Below are 10,130 nucleotides of genomic sequence, written 5' to 3'. Positions count from 1 at the left end.
GTGCTATTGTGCTAAACTCAGGGATATTTCTGCTTAAGGATTTAATTAAGCTACTTAATCTTAGTGTTAGTCCAATTTTAACACATAAAACATTTACATTATGTTTAACATTATAGAGAGACTTGCCTAGAGCCTAGTGTTAGAGACAGGCAAGTACATTTAGCACCAAATTGTTGATTCAGGTCAAGGAAACATGAATGTCTGAGGAAAAAAACCCTCAAGAAATGTAGCAGTTGGTTCAGAGCTCAAAGTTTGCACAAAATAGTAATTTCATTCACTTTAGAGATGGTTGTTCATTACATAACCAAATTGTTATACACTGTGATGCATAAACAATCTTAGGAGATTTTCCATTCAAAATGAGCACTCTTTGTTTTCCATTTGGCATATATGGTGTTAAGCTAATTTTCCAGATGTGAATGCTCAGATTTGTGAATATAACAGGAGGTTACTTAACGTGGTTCTACCAGTAAGTGGAGGGAGGAACACCAGGGTGGTTTTCCTTTGAAACAAGTGGAGTCATTTCCTTGCCGAGTACAAAGTCGTCATCTTATTTGTGCAGCCTATAAAAGGCCCTCATTTACATCATATGCTTCCTCTGGCCATTCTAGTCAACGAGACCACTTAGTCATAGAACCAAGGTTACCTACTTGTTGTTCTACTTCCTTTCTTTCAGGACTGCCAGGGCAGCTTCCTTGAGAACTAGTGGAGGCTGTGCGTCAAATTAGGGTTTGTAACATCCTGATGGTGTACTTTGCCAGACAATAACAGACAGCACTCAAATAGTGCCAAGAACACACTTTCTTGAGACTGAGAATCACTCAATACTGCTTCCTACTGAAGAAGATAATCACTCAAGTTGTTTATATTGTTCTTTAGATCATTTAACATTTTGACCCCTCTCTTTATTGATGGTGAAATTTACTCAATGTGTTAATAATATACTTATTTTGGAATAAGAAACCTTCTGAGCTGTAATACTGTATTTTTCTGAGAGTGAGGATTATTCAAACTCACCACAGAACACAAGGGTTGAGGTGAAGCAGCATTCAGTAAGTATAATCTGGTGAAATCCCTCACGAGGACACAGCATGGACCTGGGCACATTCTCTCAAACAAGCACAGATAGGTTGCTAGGTTTATTAGTATTCTGCAGCATCAACATCTTTGGTATGAATGCTGGGATTGGCCACAGCGTTACATGTGTGAACTCCGAACTCAGACACTGCATGCTGACCAATAACGCATGCAACTCACCTACTCATCTGGCTCTAGTGATGCCCAGTAAAAAAGCTGTCTTGAGCGGAAGCTGCCTAATATCTGTATCTTCCATTGGCTCATATAGCAAGTTGCACAAGCTGTTTAGTACCAATTCCAGATCCCACTGTGGAATCACTTTTGGAGATGATCTGCACCTTTAAGAAAAGTCTTAAATTTATGTGCTGCCTGCTGCGTGCAGCCAATACTGTCACATACACTTTGGGGGTAAAACACAGAAAGAGACACTTCCAGTAAAAATTCTTGGCTTATGGTGCAAGATAAGGGGTTTATGCCCATTGCTTCGCACCTTTGTGGAACTTTCATGGAGCCATGGTCTGTTCAGCCAGAATAGGGCTCTAAGCAAAACTGGTTGCATAGTTTTTTGAATGCGTATACACAACAATGATAGCAGTGGGCAGACACACAGCTATTTGATTTGGCCAAATGATGTAAACAATCATCCTTCAAGTCTATGGTTACAAGTCAGTTGTGTTTGTTTACTATCAATATATTTATATTTCCCTCAATACATTTACTATCTCAGAAAAACCTGGTTTCTGGTCCATATAATATTTCTATTGCCTGTTTTCCTAACCTGGTGAAAAAGTTTCCCTTTCTGTTCCTAGCAAGCTCTGCAGCTGTATATGCTGTTGACGTCACTCCTTGCTATGGCGGTGCAGAACCGAAGGAAGGTGATGAATAGGCAGCAGTATTTCCATAGCCTGTGAGGTGTGTTTCATGTGTTACTAATGGCATTATGCTGCAGTTAGGGAAGGGCTCTGTAAGTGTCTATTACAGATATATAGATCCCAAACAATTCGAGCATTACAGATGTATAGGTCCCAAACAATTCGAGCATTGATCATTCAACACAAAAAGTTTCAACACAAGCTATAACTTTATTAACAAGCTACAAACTTATGAAATTTATATAGATATTAAGATTAGTAATTCTGCATCTGCAGCATCCAATTAGGAATAATCCACATTAGAAAATGCTACCTATCATACACAGCAAAGCATTCTCTCTGATGGTGCAGATTTCAACAATAAAAGGACCAAGAAAAACTCAAAGGATTTGAACACTATAATCAGTGCCTTGAATCCATTTCCTCAGTCCTTGACAAGATGAGAATGGGAAAGAGGACGAGCATGGGGCCTTTCAGTCACTGTCACAAGTTGATAACTTTGCTGTTAGTACTTGCCACAGGAAACAAGCACACAGGAACACTCCACTAGCTCTGAAGGAACCAGTCCTGGCAGTCCGGAACAAAAGAAAGTAGCACTTTGTTTTTTGTACACTGTCTACTTAACAAACATGTTGAAGTTCCCTGAACTGAAATTTTAGTAGTCAACCTTATTACTGATTGGGATGTAGATTTTGATTTATCTACCATGACAACAGTTAAGTTTACTGCCATGAAATGAGCTTTAAAACCATTTTAAATTTAAGGTAAAGCAATTAGTTACCTGAGTTTTTTCTAAGTAAAGTCAGTGTAAAGTCAATACTGTTTATGGTGTTACAGGTGGGGGCATGGTTTAGCTGGGGGCGTGGTTTAGCTGGGGGCGTGGTTTAGCTAGAGTTTAGCTGGAGTCTAGCTGGAGTTAGCAGGAGGGGCCTTTCTCAGTTCCATTTGACATGTTCAGATAAAGTCTCATACAGACTCTGATTGTTCGAATATAACAAGCTCCATGTGTTTGATTGAGCATTTGCAAAGTGCACAGTAATAAATGACGATGCTTAAGGCATCTTTTTTGGAAAAAGAAAAATCATGTATGTGGGCTGAATTCCACTGTTAATAATTCTAAATTCAAACTCCTTTAAGTCCTTAAGGAACAATCTAGTCAAGATATCCAGCCAACATGGTAATAAGGAATTAATGATGAATATATGCTGTGGGTCAACAAAGAACAGTCAGAGCGGAAAAGATTTTTGTGTAGCTCAGGGAAAAGGTTAGATTTAATGTCGACCTAACCTTTACAATTTCTTAAAAGAACAACAGTTAAACAAATACCAAACACACATAGAAAATGTCACTGTGAAAAAACTCAACAGTTCTTTAAAAAGAGTGCACAGATGATCTTTTCCCACAGTTTTTATTCTTTTATTAAAGTTTGTAATGAAAAACATCAGAATAGAACAATATAGAAATTAAATTTCCTTAAAGAATTAAAAATCTAACCAATCAGCAAAATGAATGCGGGCTCATTATCAGTTTAATAATAATGCCAGAATCACAGGAAAGATGTATGTGTGGTAACTTACTCAGCCACTCAGCTAGTTTGACTTCATAATAGAGGTTTTGGAAATGAGAATTTTTTCAACGCCAAAAAAAGAACATCCTCAGGGGCTACAGTAATGTCATATAATACTTCCAAAGTGACTCAGTCCAGGCTTTCAGAGGGATTGTATCTAATGAATTTGTTTATTAATTTTGGACAGATTGTCCATGGCGTGTTGTTGTCAGAGCCTCTGAGCTCAAGCATTTTATGACATGTTAGGTCAAGAGAGCTGAAGAGACAGTGAGAGAAAGCAGTTGTTATCAGACACTGACTGCGTTTCTCCACCCAGGAGGGCTCAGAAAGCCTCCTCCATGCATTCTGCTTGGGAAATCAGAACAAGACGCTGACTGGGATTTAATATCCATCTGTGTGGAAGATGCTTGTCTTCATCAGTTTCACAAATGCAAGCCAAACTGATTTATTTAGTGTTCATAGTGTCAAATAACAAATGAAATCTTCTGATTTTGTGTATCAGTGTTTCTGGATTAGCAGAAGCTAAGCCAAAACCAATGCACATGTCCATTTTTGATTTTGGTAGATTACTTATCTGTACACACATAATCAGTTTTATCAGCCTTGCAGTTTACATAGCTCTTTATAATCTTGAATCTTATACAAAAGTTGGAAACACCCTTAGAGCTCTGTATGGAACAGGCTGATGGAAAAGATATATTGTTCCTGAGTTGGGTCATGACCATTTATGGCCCTTGTGTCTTAAATCTCTGCTTGGCAAAGTGTTTCAAGTGCAGGCCTTGTTGGGTCCCAGCAATTATCTGCAGCCCACCAACGTCATTTTGGATCAGGAAAGCTCTCACTGTGCCTCTGTAATAACAAGAATAACACATTTTCCCCAAACAATAAGGTAACCTTGAGGCATTGCAGCAATCATTTTGACCACGTTCTGATGGCAATTAAGTTAATGCTACCATATCACCTGATAAAAGGGTGCAACTTGGCCAGATGTGTATGAATGCTTGGCATAATTGTTGGTTGCTTAATAGTTTTGAGATTAGAATTAATGTTTGATGAGTAAAGAGAATTATGTGCAATAACCACAAGACCAATCAGATGTAGTCTAAGAAGTGAGGTTAATTATAGTATTACCGTTGAGATAACTGACTTTGTTAAGCCAAGCAAATAAACCCACCTAGTTCACTGGACCTTTGAAAAATCATCCAAGACAAGTATTACAAAGTTTTATTAAAATGTGACCTGCAGATTTCTCCCTTCTTTCAAAAGCTATTAAACACTATATTAGATTTATCTCACGGGAAGCTGGGGGAAATTGTATATTCCCTGAAAGAGGATTGTTGAGGTTTTCCAGCAGTGCAAAGGCCACACATACTTTGGCCATCTCCTGACATAGCCTGAAGGGATGAACACAAAGAACAGCAACAGCCGATCCTATTTGTGCAGATGAGAGTAATTTACTGTTTAAACTATGCTTTCATTGGCTTGACCTTGAGAGAACATTGCACACGCCTGCCCAGCCAAACACAACAGAATACAGGGCTGGGGAGACTAGGCAGTTTCTTACATGCTTATTTCTGAGAACATGCAAACGCTGGAGAGAGTGAAAAGAAACTGATCTGTGGACTCCTCATCAATCCCACATAAAAGCAAAATTCATATCAACTATGTGATTGAGTATGACAGTAAATCCTCTTGCAAAATAAATTATATTGCCTATCCATGCAAGATTGCCATGAAGTTGTCTTATGTGATACATAATTGATTTGCATGATATGTTTATTACTTTCATATGTATTGAATTAAATCCTGCAACTTCTTCTAAAGTAAAATGTTTGCATGTGACACTGTTTCAGTTAACAGGGTAAACTTTAAGCAAATTTGTAATACTAGAACAAACTAGTGCTATAGCATTAAAAACAGTGGGTTTTGCTGGTCATGAGTAAAGCGTTGATCAAAACCAAACCTCTCCTTATGTATGAGGTCCAATACTCAACCTCAAGACATTAACTGAGCCCTAATTTTGCTTGGGATTTTCCTTAAAATGGCATGACATAAAGTACACTATATGGGCAAGAGTATGTGGACACCTGACCATAACACCAATATGTGGTTCTTCCACAAACTGTTGCACTCTTCCACAAAAAGTTTGAAGCACACAATTGTCTAGAAGGTCTTTGTGTGCTGTTGAATTAAGAATCCCCATTTACTGGACCTAAGGGGCCCAAATATGTTTTCATGACAATGCCCCTGTGCAAAAAGTGAGGTCTATAAAGAGGTTTGCCAAGGTTGCAGTGGAAGAACCTGAGTGGCCTGCACAGTGCCCTGACCTCAACCTCACTGTATACCTTTGGGATGAATTGGAATGTACATATTGGACTACATATTGGACTGCACCCCAGACCTTCTCATCCAACATCAGTGCCTGACCTCACTAATCATGCACAAATCCCCATAGACACGCCCCAAAATCTAGTGGAAAGCCTTCCCAGAAGAGTGGAGGTTACTATAACAAAGGGAGACTAAATCTATATAGGGATGTTCAACAAGCACAAATGTCTGATTGGTCAGGTGTCCAAAACTTTTGGCCATATAGTGTAGGTGAGAATGGATTCTAGGATGCCATTTAAAGGGATTGATATCCTAGACAATCACTCTTAAGAATAGCAGGAAACAGGGCATCCAGCATCTAGAGGCTTTCCAAAAATTATGGCCAATCCAAGCAAATGATGGAAATCCTCTAATATTTTTCATAGCATTTTCACAACCAGTGCCCAGGATATCTTTATTGGCCTTGTGCTATTCAAACTTGCAGCCTTTAAATGATACTAGGATGTACATATTCATATTCATACACCATATCTGGTGGAATTTCTGTTTCAAACACAATGTAAGTAGACAGAAGATCATCTTCCAGCTGGTGATTGGCTCATAAATGATGCATCTCGTACTATTCTTCTCATTTGAGAAAGCAAGAAATTCCATTTTTGACAAGAATAGCCAACAGCTCCTTCATTTTTTAATTGTCCAGATTTACAGACCATTTCTCCTGATCTACCTTTTCACCTACTCTAGTTTTTCTTCACTGTGCTAATGTTAAATATCAGCAATCTTAGTGTTAAGTGTTAGTATATTGTAGGATAAATATTCATCAACACTTCGTCCTCTTTCCTTGTAATGTATTGGTTTCTCTTCACACATGTGGCCTTGTTGTACTTCTCAATTAATAACCACTGGAAAAAGTTCACATGTGAAAGTGACTTGGGTTTGTGTCTTTTGGCGTTTGATGTAAAAGTTCATACCAAATGTTCTGTTCTTCATTTGTGTCTTAATTGATTCAATGCTTTCAGAAATGAGTGTGAGCTCAGATTTCATGCAAGGATGGTATTTTCGGTCATGTTTTGCACAGAATCTGTACATTTTGTCCTACTTTCTTTGTTTACCTAACCACTAAGTGCATTCTCACTGCAATGCTGTATTACTGGTCTACCGTCTCCTTTACATGTATCCAAAAACAGCAAAACAATCTTTATTGCATTCTTTTACCCCAGGGGTAGGCAAAGCACTGAGAAATTTTACATAAGTTAAAGTACAGATAATGTGTAAAAATCTTACTTAAAATCTACTCACGTATTAAAATGTAAAACTTGAATGTTTTTAAATGATGATATTAAGTTAATGTTATGTTATCTAAAACAGATATCAGGTGATTTTTGTTTTAAAGCATCTACACCATTTTGTCTGTGAAAATCATTCAATCTCTGTAAATTTGCAATAGTTAGAGACCATTCAGCTGATGTTTAGTGTATGGTCATTGGCTGGCTGAGTGAAGAGGAGACCTTCAAGATTTTTTCTTGGAATGTAATTAATTAAAAGTATTCAATTTCAATAATAATCAAGTAAAGTATAAATACACAAAAGTAATACTTAAGTATAGTAGTGAAATACTGTACTTAATACTCAAGTATTTTTCATCCCTGCTTTTACCATATTTTTACTTTATACAGGGAATTAAGGCGTTATTACTTTCAATGGCCATATTATTATTCCCCAACAAAAAACACAAGCCTGGAAAACCACTACACACGAAAAGCTTACATCTACCTTGGATGTATAATCAATAATTGATCAACATGGATGTATAATCAATAATTGATCAACATATCAATAAGACAAATAACTTGAGCCATGTCCTCCCTTGCTCTTAGGTCACTGTCTCAGAAGTTCTTCCATGGCACTGGAATGTGCACAATTAATCCATACTTCCTGCTTTATGGGTGTGTGAGAAGTCAGATTGCATCATCAGTATTGGCCAGAGCCAAAAAGACAAGAACACTCACACGGGTATAGACAAGAGCAAAACACACACACACAAAAAAAAAACGTAGAGCATCTTCACTCCTAATGTAGCCCTTCTCAACTGCTGACTTTGCAAAGGACAGCTTTATCAAGTATAGAGTGAGCTTTTTCTCTTTATGATAATCCTGAAGGGGGCATAGAGAGTTTTTGTACTCTAGGGATGGAAAGAATGTTTCCTACAAGCTATAACCACTGGACCTAACTAACTGCAAGAGTTCATAAAAATGACTAGTTGAGTACGAACAAGCACTTTAATTATATGAGTAACAGCATCTGTCAGTTCATATCATCCCTTTCTATCGCCTGTGTAAGATTACTAATACTGTTTTGTAGGTGTTGTTACTATTTTTTCTTTTTCTGTGTAGTTATAGTGAAATTTCTGTTAGCACTGCACTGTATAGTACTCCCTTACCCCAAGATCCTATGCCTTCTCTGTGGGTTTGGTTCTATTCAGCTCTAAATGAATATTCTCCCTAAATGCTAACATTTGTGGATGAATTACAATCTAAAAGTGGAGGCAATGAGCATTCTGTAAACAAGACCTTGTTTACTGGTTCATTTTAGCCTACACAGCCACATTCGCATTGTCAGGTAAACACAAATGAGTAATCATTGCAACTATTGAGCCAGCTTTTAGTACTCTTAACAGAAACTTTGAAACAATGCCACCCCAACTAAAACATACAACATGTGTTTACTATACTCTCAGTTTATAGCAGGCCTAGTCCTGAGCAGATGTGTTTCACTTGCCAAAACTCCTGAATGTGTCAAAGAACGGTCAAATTAAAATGCCTGAAGTAAAAATCACACAAAAACACTAAAGCATTTTTGCATTAGATTTAGAGTACCAGACAAGCCTAATTCAGTGTGGCTCATCCCGTATAAAAATTGACACTAGTTTGCTTTGGCTTACCTATGATACACTAGAAAGAACCATAGTTTATCTTTTTCCAAACTTATCCTTGTCAAACTTTGCTCAATGTAAAAGGCAAACATACTCTGCCTCAGTGTAACTGTGGTAAGGCCTTGTTTTGTGACATTGGTTTGTTCCAGTATTAAGCAAGAAATAATGTTGGGGTATGCTGTTATGGAAAAATAATCAACGAAAGGGTAGTGTGATTCGGCCTCACACAAAGACTGAAGTTGATTATTTTCCAATAACAGCACAATCCAAAGTATTTTACCACAGCGATTTGTCAATGATTCCGATTTTTAACTTATTAATTACAAACAACATGTTCGGTCCTGTTAGTTCCTGTTTTCACTGACATTATAGCAGCCTCACTTTTTTCTTTCTCTCTCTCTTCACTAAATCACTATAAATTGTATGTTCTAGATTCCTCAGAAATGATTTGATTGGTTAATTGTTAACATTATAATGAAACTTTTTGTGAAATGTAAAACCTCTGTTGAAGATCTTTACATAGAAATTCTATGGGATCAAATCAAAGAACACTTTAAGGTATAATTTCTGAAGCTCCACCTATATTCCCTGAAAAAACAAACAAAAAAAGGTGTAACTGTTATAAAGGATGCAACCAGATTGTACTCACCAGTTTCCAGTTGTGGTTAGACACCTCTCCATCCGTATTACGCATTCAACCTAATAACAGAGGCAGATGCCCAGTCGACTGATCCAAATTAGTTTACCACCTCTGCGTAACTAAGGAACAGAGCCAAAGTAAAGCAGACATAAGGTGCGAAAGCATTCTCAGGAGACAGCCAGCCAGCATTCTAAGGAGACAGCCAGCCAGAAAAAAAACACAGAAGAAAGGTTTTTCTCATTTCTCCATTCTGTCCACAGTTTCCAGGTAGATCATTAATCATCCCAATACCTCCCAAAAATTCCACACAAGACTTTGCCATCAGTGTGCGAAAAGGTTGATGGATCTCCTGTGTGCAATCACAAAGACTTGCCTGAGAAGTTTTCTTTCTGATTCTATTTTACCCCTCCTAACAACCAGGGGCAGTAAGAATCAAATAGATAGCTTTGTGCGCATGTCAAGTGAAGTCACAAAGTCAAAGTCCTTCTACTGTAGTCTGTCCACTTAGCGGTCATCTTGGCAATGCTCCCAGGTATTCACAAAAGACTCGGCTTCTATCCACTTGAATAAGGAGAGACCCATCAGAAAGGAATGAACAAGATAACTTTTGAAATGGCTGTTGATATCTGCTAAGTTTGGCATTAATAATGTGCAGTCATTAGCAAAGAAACTCTTTCTCAGGTTGCTTGTGGTACTGCGCAAATGCCCTATATC

General features: G+C 37.7%; 1 long non-coding RNA gene across 1 annotated transcript; it reads right to left on the bottom strand.

Annotated features, from left to right (window-relative positions):
* Positions 1-3,410: 3,410 nt before the first annotated feature.
* LOC128317586 (uncharacterized) lies at positions 3,411-9,881 on the bottom strand. The gene is made up of 2 exons (XR_008301096.1): positions 9,426-9,881; positions 3,411-4,365 (listed from the first exon to the last, which is right to left on the bottom strand). It is a non-coding gene; the product is annotated as an uncharacterized LOC128317586 (long non-coding RNA).
* Positions 9,882-10,130: the final 249 nt, after the last annotated feature.

Source organism: Pangasianodon hypophthalmus, chromosome 27 (genome assembly GCF_027358585.1).
Source record: "Pangasianodon hypophthalmus isolate fPanHyp1 chromosome 27, fPanHyp1.pri, whole genome shotgun sequence".
In the NCBI taxonomy this organism is placed as follows: Eukaryota; Metazoa; Chordata; class Actinopteri; order Siluriformes; family Pangasiidae; genus Pangasianodon; species Pangasianodon hypophthalmus.
This window is presented reverse-complemented; position numbering and strand designations above follow the sequence as displayed.